This window comes from Mus caroli, chromosome 7, assembly GCF_900094665.2.
Source record: "Mus caroli chromosome 7, CAROLI_EIJ_v1.1, whole genome shotgun sequence".
Lineage (NCBI taxonomy): Eukaryota > Metazoa > Chordata > Mammalia > Rodentia > Muridae > Mus > Mus caroli.
In genome coordinates, this window is record NC_034576.1 from 64,014,216 (window position 1) to 64,025,778 (window position 11,563).

Below are 11,563 nucleotides of genomic sequence, written 5' to 3' on the forward strand. Positions count from 1 at the left end.
GGCTCAACTGGCCATCACTTGTTACTAAACAAAGCTTCCCGCACTGGAGTTGGTTTACATTTTATTGAGTTATGGGCCAAGAGGCCTCTTAAAATGTAAAAAAAAAAAAAAAAAAAAAAAAATTCCAAACAACCCAAATTGTTGCCAAAACTATAGGGTCCTGTTGCTAAACTGACAGCAAGGCCCCATATTTGATAACAGTATATAGAAATTTCATTGAAATGGATATGATAAGTAAGTGACCACATAATACTTGAAATCCTACATTCTAGGGTCTTTGGTAATGTACTAAGTTATTCTCACATATATTATGCCTTCCAATTAAGGGATTTTATGAGATGTTTGAATGTACAAATAAGTGGGTCTCTGATTATTGTGCCTTGTCTTGGGCTCATGTTTTTCTCTTGATTTTACTTGCCTAATATCATTATTATAGTTGTACTATTAACTTTTAAATTAATCTCTCATTGGTGACTACCTGCTTTAATGGTATTTGTTCCTGGGTGAAAAACACACAGCCTTTATATTTAACATGACTTTAGCAGTACAAAACTGTACAACTGCCTAACCTCTATATTGTTAGAATCTACCTCCCACAGATAACACTGTTTTAATATTTACTAAACTCTTTGTTCTGTTTTGGCTGATCTTGACTTAATTGACAAATCTTCTGTGTCACACTCTCCTGCCCCTTAACATGATGGCTTTCTTTTCTTCCCTGCACACTCCTCAGCCACTGCATCTCTCTGTCCTTCCTCCGCCATGATTTAAACATGCGAAACTTAAATCCTGCAGATTTCTCTCCTCCCCAAATACTGCCTGTTGCAATTTTTATTAACTAATCAGAATTAACTGGGGGAATGTTTCTGGAAGCTATTTTCAGATCCTCTCCTTGAAAGAGGTTTTGTGGGCAAAATTAACATTAAAAGGAACACACAAGGTATACACTCACTGATAAGTGAATATTAGCCCAAAATCTTGTAATACCCAAGATTCAATTCACAAACCACATGAAGTTCAAGAAGAAGGAAGACCAGAGTGTAGATATTTCAGTCCTTCTTAGAAGCAGGGACAAAATACACATGAGAGCAAATATGGAAACTACACGAGGAGCAGAGACTGAAAGAAAAGCCATTCAGAGATAGAACCACCTGGGGATCCATCCCAAATACAGTCACCAAAAGCAGACACTATTGTGGACATCAAGAAGTCTATGCTGACACAAGCCTGATATACCTGAATCCTGAGAGGCTCAGTCAGAGTCTGACAAATACAGAGGCAGATGCTTGCAGCCAACCATTGAACTGATCACAGGGCCCCCAAAGTAGGATTTAGGGAAAAGACTGAAGGAGCTGAAGGTGTTTGCAACACCACAGGGCTTCATGAAATTCATAGGCAAATAGATGGAAATAGAAAATATCATCCTGAGTAAGGTAACACAGTCACAAAAGAAAACACTTTGTATGGGCTCAGTGATAAGAGGATATTAGGAAAAAAGTTTTGAATTCCCATAATACAACATGTGGGCCATATGAAGGTCAAGAGAAAGGAATACCAAAGTGTGGGTGTCACAGACCTTCATATAATGGGGAAGAAAATTGTCACAGATGGTTGAGGGATTGAGGGACTAGGGAGGAAAAGAGCAGGAAGAGAGGGAAAGAAAAGAAGGTATGAAAAGGTGTTAGTGAATCCGTGGAGATGTACACTCTTTCAGGAAATTGAAGAGAAATGTGTAGCACTGGGAAATGGGGAACTAGGGGAAGTCCCAGATGCCAGAAAAGAAAGAGGTGTCCAGGACCCAAAAGGAATGACAGTAGCTGAAATACACAAAAAAAAAGAGGACAGAGAACTTGTATAAACCATATGCAAAGTTTAGGCACCCTCCACTATTGAGATATGGAACCACCCACCATTCACAAAATTTTAACTCAGAATAGCTCCTGCCTACAGGAAATACAGGGACAAACAGAGGAGCACAGACTGAAGGAATGACCATCCAGAGACTGCCCCAACCAGGAATCCATCCCATATGCAGCCACCAAATCCTGACACTTGCTGATGCCAAAAAGTGCTTGCTGAAAGGAGCCTGATACAAATGTCTATTGAGAGGCTCTGTAAGAGCCTTAAGTATATAGATGTGAATGCTTGATGCCAATCATCTACCTGAGCATAGGGACCCATATGGAGGAGTTTAGAGGACTAACTGAAGGAGCTGAAGGGGTTTACACACACATAGAAAAACAACAATATCAACCAACCAGTCTACCCAGAGCTCCCAAGAACTAAAACACCAACCAAAGAACACACATGGCTCCAGCCGCATATGTAGCAAAGGATGGATGGCCTTGTGTGGCTTTAATTGTAGGGGAAGTCCTGGGTCCTGTGAAGGCTTGATGCCCCAGTTTGTGGAAAGATAGGATAATGGGGCAGGAGTAGATGGGTGGTGGTTGGGGAGCACACTTGTATATGCAGGGAGATGGGGTGGGATGGGGAGTTTTAAGGGGAAACTGGGATTGAGGACAACATTCTATAATTCAAATTTAAATATAAACAAAAAAAAACAATTTAAAAAAGTGGAAACTTTTTTCCTGAATATAAATTCAAGACACTTTTAAAGAGTGTTAATGCTTTAAACCCCAAAACATTTTGGTCTCATCTCTTTTGAGTATGTCTCAATTCTGTGAGTCTACTTCCATTTTACAGCACATATTTTTGTTCAGATTTCTGTACAAATAACTGTCAGTGGTCAAACTAACATATCTAAAAATTACATTGTTTTTCAAACTAAAAATTTCTTGTGAGGTTCTGTCAATATACTTGAATCTTGACAAGTATTGTTGACTGAGAGTATGTTTTCTCAGCCTGGCTGTTGATTATTCCTAGAGGAAGGATAGCTCCCCATACAGAAACTCCCTAGTCTTAGCACTCTCCTCCCTCCTCTCAAGCATAGGGCCATGGTCCTAAATGTTTCAAATGTACACCTAACAAAATAAATCCTCCTAATCTCCTTGATATTTTATATATATATATAATATTCCAGCAACTCACTAGCTCCAGGAGATTTCTTAAAACATTGATCCCAGAAGACTTTAATGTAGCTAGCCCCGTGTTTTCTAGACTTACAGAAGCTGCCTGCATTTTTCTAACCCCAGATTGTAGTAAGCATTCACTTTTCTGTAAAGACCCAATTCTATTATGTGAATAAGTGTTTGCTTTAGTCACAGTATAGAATATGGGGCTGCTTCAGGTTGTCCAAAGTAGTAGACTTTCTGCCTCATGTGTGCTCTGAAAGAAGCATGATCTTTGCTAGCTGCAGATAATTTAGCTTTTAGAACATTTGAGAGGGTTTAAATGGGAGAAACCTCTGAGTTCCTGAAGCTGCTGTCCCCATTGTTCCAGTACCTGCAGCTGCTTGCTTGCTCTGTTGCTGGGCTTTTTATTACTTGTTTATTTGACTGACTGCTGGATTTCCTAACAGCAAAAAAATGGGACTTGCCTCAAGAAACCTCAACAGCAAGTACAATATAGAAGAATTTTCCCTTTCCCTTCTTTCTTTCTCTAGTAAGTAGTATTTGGGTGTTAGGGTAGATAAGTATTGAAAGGTAGGTAGATGTATATGAACCCAATTAAACAGATCTTAAAATTCTGCTTACATCGGATAAACCTTAGGATCTTAAAAAGAGAGTGAAACAGTCTGCATGACCTTGACATGGCCAGCTTTCAGTTTTCTTGGAACACCAAAGTCAGCCAAAATAATCTGAAGTTCACTGCACCCAGATTAATGCTTCACTAGCCATCAATTTCAATTTTCTCATCTTCTCTCTTCTTTCACAACAAGTTCATATTTTGTGATTACACAGAATTTTTAGGATGTTAGAAATTCAAAGAAATATCACAACATACCATATGTGTGACACAAACTTTGTTTGAAATATTCTTTATATGATGACAAATTGTAAGGTTATTGTGTAAAGCAAAAAGTCATTTAAAACTATGTCTAATTTCTTATGTCTTTTGTACTTCTTAGATGCATGAATGCATGCCCTTTCCTTCTCCCGTCACCAGCTAAAAGAGCATCAGGTTCAACTCTGTGCTTTCTTTTCAGTGCATTTGGTAATGTAGAAATTTGAAAGTAATTAAACATGGACAATTTTCAAGTTGAATGGTCCTTATCATCTTTATTTCTGGGTTTGAAAATATGTTATTGATCACAATTTTAAGAACTAGGCATGTCTTTAAAGTCCAGAGTCAAAAATTATTATTGTCTTATTAAACTATTGGACATGTTTAGAACTCTTAACTTTCTGTTAATTATTAAATGTGTATGCTTAGTTAATCTTAAAACCATGTGACATGATTCCATTCTGAGATATAAAGAACACATGACATGAGGTAGCAACGGAAAAACTTACTAAAGATACATTTAAGTCAGGATATATTAATTTTAGACACATTGAATAGTTTACAGTTAGTACTTTGTTTAGCCTAATTATAAGCTATGGAATTTTTATAAACTTTATAATTTTATACCACATAAAATTCAGAAAATATTCCAAGCTCCCAACGAATTATATTTATTGATTACAAAGTTTCATTGTGATTCTAGATCTTCAGTTCAAACCCACGATTTAGAAGCTGTAACATAAAAAGAATGGAACCTAAAGTTCAAATTATAAGATGCTTCTATAATTGTTCAAAATGTAGTTTGATAGAAAGTCATGCTAAGAATTGATGCAATTAGTTATGAGATTATGCTCTAACTACTTTCCTGTTTTATGTATGTGAGTTATAATATAGAACAAATAATTTTAAACAAAAATTGTTTAACACACATGTATTAGTACTCAAGACTGTCAGAGAACTTCTGAACTTGACATTTAATATGTTTAAATATATTGTAAGAAAGACCCCAAAATTCTAACAATGACACTCCTTAATATGTTCAATAAGTTATGTGCACCACAACAAAGATTTAGAACTGGATTTTTAATATGACAACAATTACACAGACCCATTGAAGCACTATATCCAAGGGCCCATCCTTAGCCATATTCAACAGATCACTATGGGAGTGTTGAAGAACATAAACTAGAATTTTAGGACTTTTTTTCAAATATCAGGAGATGACTGGGAGAGGGAATGAGAGTCAAAGGCAAGCATGCCCTATAAGAATTTAGTACCTTCCCTTGTGTACTGAAGGAGGGTTTCTGTAAGTAGGATGAGGAGCTGTGCAGGATATTTGTCTGGTCTCTGGGTGAACTCCTTCCATTTTCAAAAGCAATTGCCTTATGGGACCATGTTTGTAGTCTAGCCAAAAGGCAAATCACATTTTTCCCAGGCTTCCCTGCCAGTGCACTGATTATTATTACCCTCATAGTTTGAGGTATCTGGGCAACCAAGGAGGAAATGTATCTGCTCCTACTATACCACAATTTTATGTGTGTTGGACATAATATGTGTATGGATGCAGAGCTGACAGAATTTCTCTGTTTATATAGTGGTGAGAATGAGATGAGAGAATGGCATAGAGGTAATGACATATGAGATTACAGGTTTGAATATGACATCATGAATTCTTTGTTGAAACTTGATGGTTCAGCAGCAACCACAATAACAATGATGATACTGAAAGAAAGATGGAATTTCAAGGCCTGAAATTCATATAAAGTACTCAGAAATTGCTGGTTGTTTGTGAGCCTAGAGGCTGCCTGGGGCTGAGAAAAAAGGAAAACAAACCTGGGTATACCCCATAGTTAAAACATTCCTGGGAACAGCTTAACCTTAAAGATAAAGAGGAATGTGAGGACATAACAGGGCTATCTAAACTGAGTCAACAACTCACAGAACTCTGACACCCTGCATGTACATTTAATTTTTCTGCTGATGTTTGAATAAGCCAATAGTGTGTTGCTATGCTGAATTCCACACCCCTAAGCCCCTTACCCCATAAAACCCCCTAGCTTTCGCACCTCATGGCCGACATCCTTTATCTTCTGTGTGTGATCCATGTCGTCTGGAGTTCCATCATTAAATGACCTCATGTAATTACATCAAGATGGTCCTTCGTGATTTTTTGGGTGCACGCCGAATTGGGAATTGAGTGGGGGTTTCCCCACTAGGTTCTATCAATACCAACAACAAACTACAAAACACAAGTTTTCTTTCTATCTGGAAAATCTTAGTCATAGGATAATGACATGCAGAAGGTCACCAGGACCTCATATTTTGCTGAGAGTGTAATGGTGATCTGTGTGGAAGTGGATCTGATCTGTGGGAGGTAATGAGGTAAGCTGATGATGTTGAGTTAGGATTAGGATGGGGAGTTCCAGCTGAGGGAATAATGACCTAGGCAGAGGAAAAGCCTTAATGGACCACATCCTCTATTTAGAAGTTGAAAATTGTGGTAGCAAAAGCTCAGGTGGTTCACAGTTTCAAGAATAGGTTGAGCTCTTGCCAGGTTCTCTTGATAAACCAGGCATGATTCACAGAAAGAAGTGTCAAAAAGGAAAATAAACAAAGATGGCATGTTCAGACCACTAATCCATGAGCTGTCAATATCTGAATCAGTGTGCAATCTTTCTATCATTGAGACTAATTGATGAGGTTGTGTTTTAAACATCACTAATAATATGGTGGTGAGGTTTAATAACATCACAAAGTGTAAGGTTATTCAGCGCATGCCTTTAATCCCAGCACTTAGGAGGCAGAGGCATGTAGATTTCTGAGTTCAAGGCCAGGCTAGTCTACAGACTGAGTTCCAGGACAGCCAGGACTACACAGAGAAATGCTGTCTCGAAAACAAAACAACAACAACAACAACAACACAGATACCAGATTAGATATGGGAATAGATTTGAGGACTTAGGTTTTGATTGGGAAGAGTTCATGGTCAACAAGTAAGAGAGGCAGTGCTGTATGACCTAGGTAAGGGAGTAGAGAAGAGTAAGTGTTCCACCAAGAAGCTCAATGTGAGTTATACCCCAATAAGACTGAGAGGTTCATCAAAAAGAAATATTTAAAAACAGAGAAAGAATATTTATTCCTTGTTTTTGTGATAGGAGGCCTGTGAGAATATAGTTGCTTTCTGTCACATCAAAGTGGAATTATAATAATAGTAGACCAAGAAGGCGGGTTCAGGTTGACACATACTCAATAGATGTGTGTTGTTGTCTAGTATATAATAAAAGAGCTGGACAGATAGACTGGATGAGGCATTTTGAAAAGGGATAGATGTTTCATTACAAGAAGAGGAAGGGTGTTGATCTCTAGAGGTGCCCATACAGGCATGGCAGGCTCCTGGTTCCAGAAAGACATTAAATAATAGAGGAGAGTTTGATTGTTGTAGAAGGTTGAAGAGGAGCAGCTGGACTCCAGAACTTGACTCTGGAATTTGGGACATATATTGTGGGTGGCACAAACCATTATACTTAAATAATCTGTACCTAATAGGAAAAATGGGTAGGTTAGTTAAATTGAAGCTTGTCCCCTTGAAGAAAGGATCATTTATGTCATTCTAGTATTGCAATCACCAGGAAACTGCAATATGCAAAGTAAATAATCAAAAATAGCAGCTCAGTTTGTAAAAGGTGAAAAGTTTATTCCAATGTTCTAAGCCCATCTCTCAGGAAATCAGAAAGAACCAACAGGCATGAGCAGGATAAAAAATAAATAAATAAATAAAAACTTACAGGATAAATAACCTAAAAAAAGTGACCGATGACATTGATATGTTTAACTGATACTTGTGAATAGTGATTGACATGCTTATAGACCTTGACATGCTAATCAACCCAGCAGGCATGTGGTAATAAAAGAACATGAATTCCCTAAAGCCATGGGTAAGGAGAATGCTTCCTCCTCCTCCTCCTCCTCCTCCTCCTCCTCTTCTTCTTCTTCTTGTTCTTGTTCTTGTTCTTGTTCTTCTTCTTGTTCTTCTTCTTGTTCTTCTTGTTCTTCTTGTTCTTCTTCTTCTTCTTCTTCTTCTTCTTCTTCTTCTTCTTCTTCTTCTTCTTCTTCTTCTTCTTNTCTTCTTCTTCTTCTTCTTCTTCTTCTTCTTCTTCTTCTTCTTCTTCTTCTTCTTCTTCTCTCTCTCTCTTTCTCTCTCTCTCTCTCTCTCTCTCTCTTCCCTCTTTTCCTCCTTTCTACCTTTGCTCTTTCCCCTGCATTTCCATAATAAAGCTCTAAAACCATAGAGTCTCTGCTCTGCTCCTTCAAGTTCTGCTGTGTACTCTGGTCAGTGTTGGGAACTTCTTCCCTCTTCCATCTCTCCCACAACCCTGGTGGCTTTAGTAAAGTAGTTCCAGGGGTGGTCCCCAGACAGGGCTGCCCCTTGAACACCTCCTGAAGAGTGGGATAGAGGAATGCCCACCCAGGGATGAGTGGATAGTGTAGGTAGCAGCCCTACCACACCTGACTTACCAGAGAATAGGGAAACTCTGGCAGGGTGTGGGCATTTTTTCCTTCCGTTTTTCCACAGGGCCCCAGCCCCCCCTTTTATTTTCTTTCCAACAAGTCTATACATTTTACATTATCAAGAAGTGAGAAATCATTATCCTACTGTATGGGATGTCCTTTCAAATATTTATCAATAGTGCCTGCACATGTCTATATGAGGTTTTTTTTTTTTTTTTTTTTTGCAAATTTTGCAGTTTGGATAGTAGGAATAGCATTATGCCTCTCCTTGCTAGAGATCCACCTTTCTCCTATATAAAGGCTACTGTCCATATGATGAACAGAGTTGTTTTAAAATATGTAATTGTTCACTATGAATGCCTTGTATTAAAATTTTGTCAGTTTTTATATTCTCCAATGCCTGACAAATACAGAAGTGGATGCTCAATGCAATCAATTGGACTGAGCACAGGGTTCCCAATGATGGAGGTAGAGAAAGGACCAAAGGAGTTGAAGGGCTTTACAGTTCCATAGAAGGAAAAACAATATGAACTATCCAGTATCCCCAGGGACTAAACCACCAACCAAAGAACATACATGATAGGGCTCATGGCTCCAGCTGCATATGCAGCAGATGATTGCCTAGTTGGACATCAGTGGGAGGAGAGGCCCTTTGTTCTATGAAAACTCTATGTCCCAGTGTAGTGGAATGCCAGGACCAGGAAGTGGGAGTGGGTAGACTATTGAGAAGGGAAGAGTGGAGGGTGTTTTTCAGAGGGGAAACCAGGAAAGGGGATAACATTTGAAATGTAAATAAAGAAAATAGCCAATAAAATTAAGAAATGAAACAAAACAAAAGATAACAGACAATGCCTATCAAGATCAGAGAAACTCTGCATGACTCCTGAGGGTATCTGCAGTATAAACATGTGCACACACACAACAAAGACCAAGACCTTGGGCCCATGGCAAATTGGCAAAGCTCTCCACATATGAACCGGGTTCAAAAGGGATGACCAAGCTTTCCTTATGATCCAAGTATAAGTGCCTAGTGTACATAAACCTAGCAACAACAGATTCTTCCTCCCAGATGTTTACAGTTTGAGACTGCTCCTACAGGGACCTCAAGGAGACAACCCAACATCTGCCCCTGTACTATACCAAACAAACATACCAAGGTTCATGGTTACATGCATAGTAGGCATCACTTCACCAAAGCATGCGCACCCCACTTGACTCTAGTATATTTTTGCTCTTAGTCAGGGTTCCAGGATTCTAAAGAGTTCATATGGGGAAGCCATTGAGTGGTTTAAGTGGGGAAATCATTTGGTGAGTTTTTACATTTAAAAATTATTATTTTCTTTGTCATGTGAAATAAGGGTTTGAGGCAAGGAAAGGTAAGTTAAAGAGAAAACCTGCTAGAAGATAAATTATGTGGACTCAGGCAAGAAATAGGGATGATTTAAAATGGAAAATGTTAGAGAGAGGAGGCAAGGCCAAGAAGAACTGGTGATTGAATATTTTGGCAGGGGTGGGAAGCAAGGGAGACAGTAAAGGAGGAAAAGATGCTTAGTAAGGTTCTGGCTGGAACATGAGAAAGGATGCTGGTACCATTTACTATGGGAGGAAAATCTATGGGACAAGCAGCTTTTGAATAAAGCTAATGACAGTAAAAAACATCGTCCAGCTGCATCATGAGCACAGAGTTTGTTGTTCAGCATTTTATCTTTAGGAACTCAGATTCAACACACATCTTTTCACAGTTGGCCTCCAGTGTTCAAGATAAATGTTTTCTGCTGCTTATGTTTTACTTATGTTCAACATATGGCATATTCACTATACAGATACACATGACAAGATGGTCTTAGATCTACCAATGCATTTCCAAGTGTATAAATATACGGTTCTATGGTTCTATGAATATGCTCGGCAAAGACATTATATCAGTCTATTCTACATAAGAAAACACAAGAGATGTAGATTTTATACTGGTTCCCTAGGTTATGATATTCACATCACTATTGTTCATCAGGTCCTTTGTGTGTCACTTCACATAAAAAAACAAAAAAACAACAACAACAACAAAAAAAACCAAGTCTTTTAGAGATTTTTTTCTTAGTCAAAGATCATTTATTTATAGCTATTAAGAAGTTCAACAATATTCTTATACTAAATTTTCTATGTAACATGATCATAATGGCATTTTTTATCTGCATAATACCTTCCTGATTCCCATTGCTCTATGTCAAGTAAGGATATAAAGGGCATCTCTTGTTTTTTCTAGGTCCACTTATAATTTAAACAAACACAACAAACAACAGAAACGAAACAGAACCAGCAGCTAGATTTCTATTCTTTTGATCCAACTTACCAAATATATTAGTGGTAAATGCCAAAGGTGTAAGCCTACCATCCTTTACTCATTCAACTCCAAATTTATTCCAGCAGTGTCTCTCAAGTCGGTATTCTTGCCTAGAAACAGAATTAGCATTACACAGATAAGGAGATGTCTTGCTTTTTAGCTGTTGAATGATATATTTCCCCCGATGTGTTATATTTTGTGCATGAGCTAAATATAAGCTGATAAATAAGGAAGGGCAATGAATAACACATGACAGTCATTGCTGTCCTGTGATTTAAAAAGGTATATGTCCTGTCCCAATTGCCTCAAATAAGTGAAATATCTCCATGACAATTAAACTGATCATGCCCTCAGTCACTGTTCACACCTAAGTAGAATAAACCTGAATATAGAAAAGCAAGTATGAAAAAATTTTCTATTTAAAATCCACTCCTCTACTCAATATTGCTTCAGTAGCTGCATAGTATTTCCGATATCAAATAATTCATCATTTTCCCTCAAAATCATTCTCAGTTTTCTCATATCTTCCCATCAATCTAATGTTCTAATATTTATTTTCCAGGGTGAATATTGTAAAAAATGACTAAAATTCCACCATTGTGTACCAAGAGTAAAGCAATATAAATTGTCTACCAATATTTGCTTCTAGGAAAATAAATGTGCCTCCTAGTGACCTTTGCAAATCATAGGTGATTGGCTACTTATTAGGGTATAATAGCTTCTTTGTAAATGCTGCATAACAAAGTCTTTTCCAAACAGAAATGATCGATTTCACACAAACACACACACACACACACACACACACACACA

At 37.9% G+C, this 11,563-nt stretch overlaps 1 long non-coding RNA gene across 2 annotated transcripts in view; it reads right to left on the reverse strand.

The window, feature by feature from the left end:
* Window positions 1-11,563, reverse strand: part of LOC115031564 — a 37,292-nt gene that overhangs the window by 9,235 nt on the left and 16,494 nt on the right. For both annotated transcript variants that reach the window (XR_003837240.1, XR_003837239.1), the window contains one exon: window positions 10,763-10,863. This is a non-coding gene — a long non-coding RNA (uncharacterized LOC115031564). The remainder of the gene's footprint in view (window positions 1-10,762; window positions 10,864-11,563) is intronic.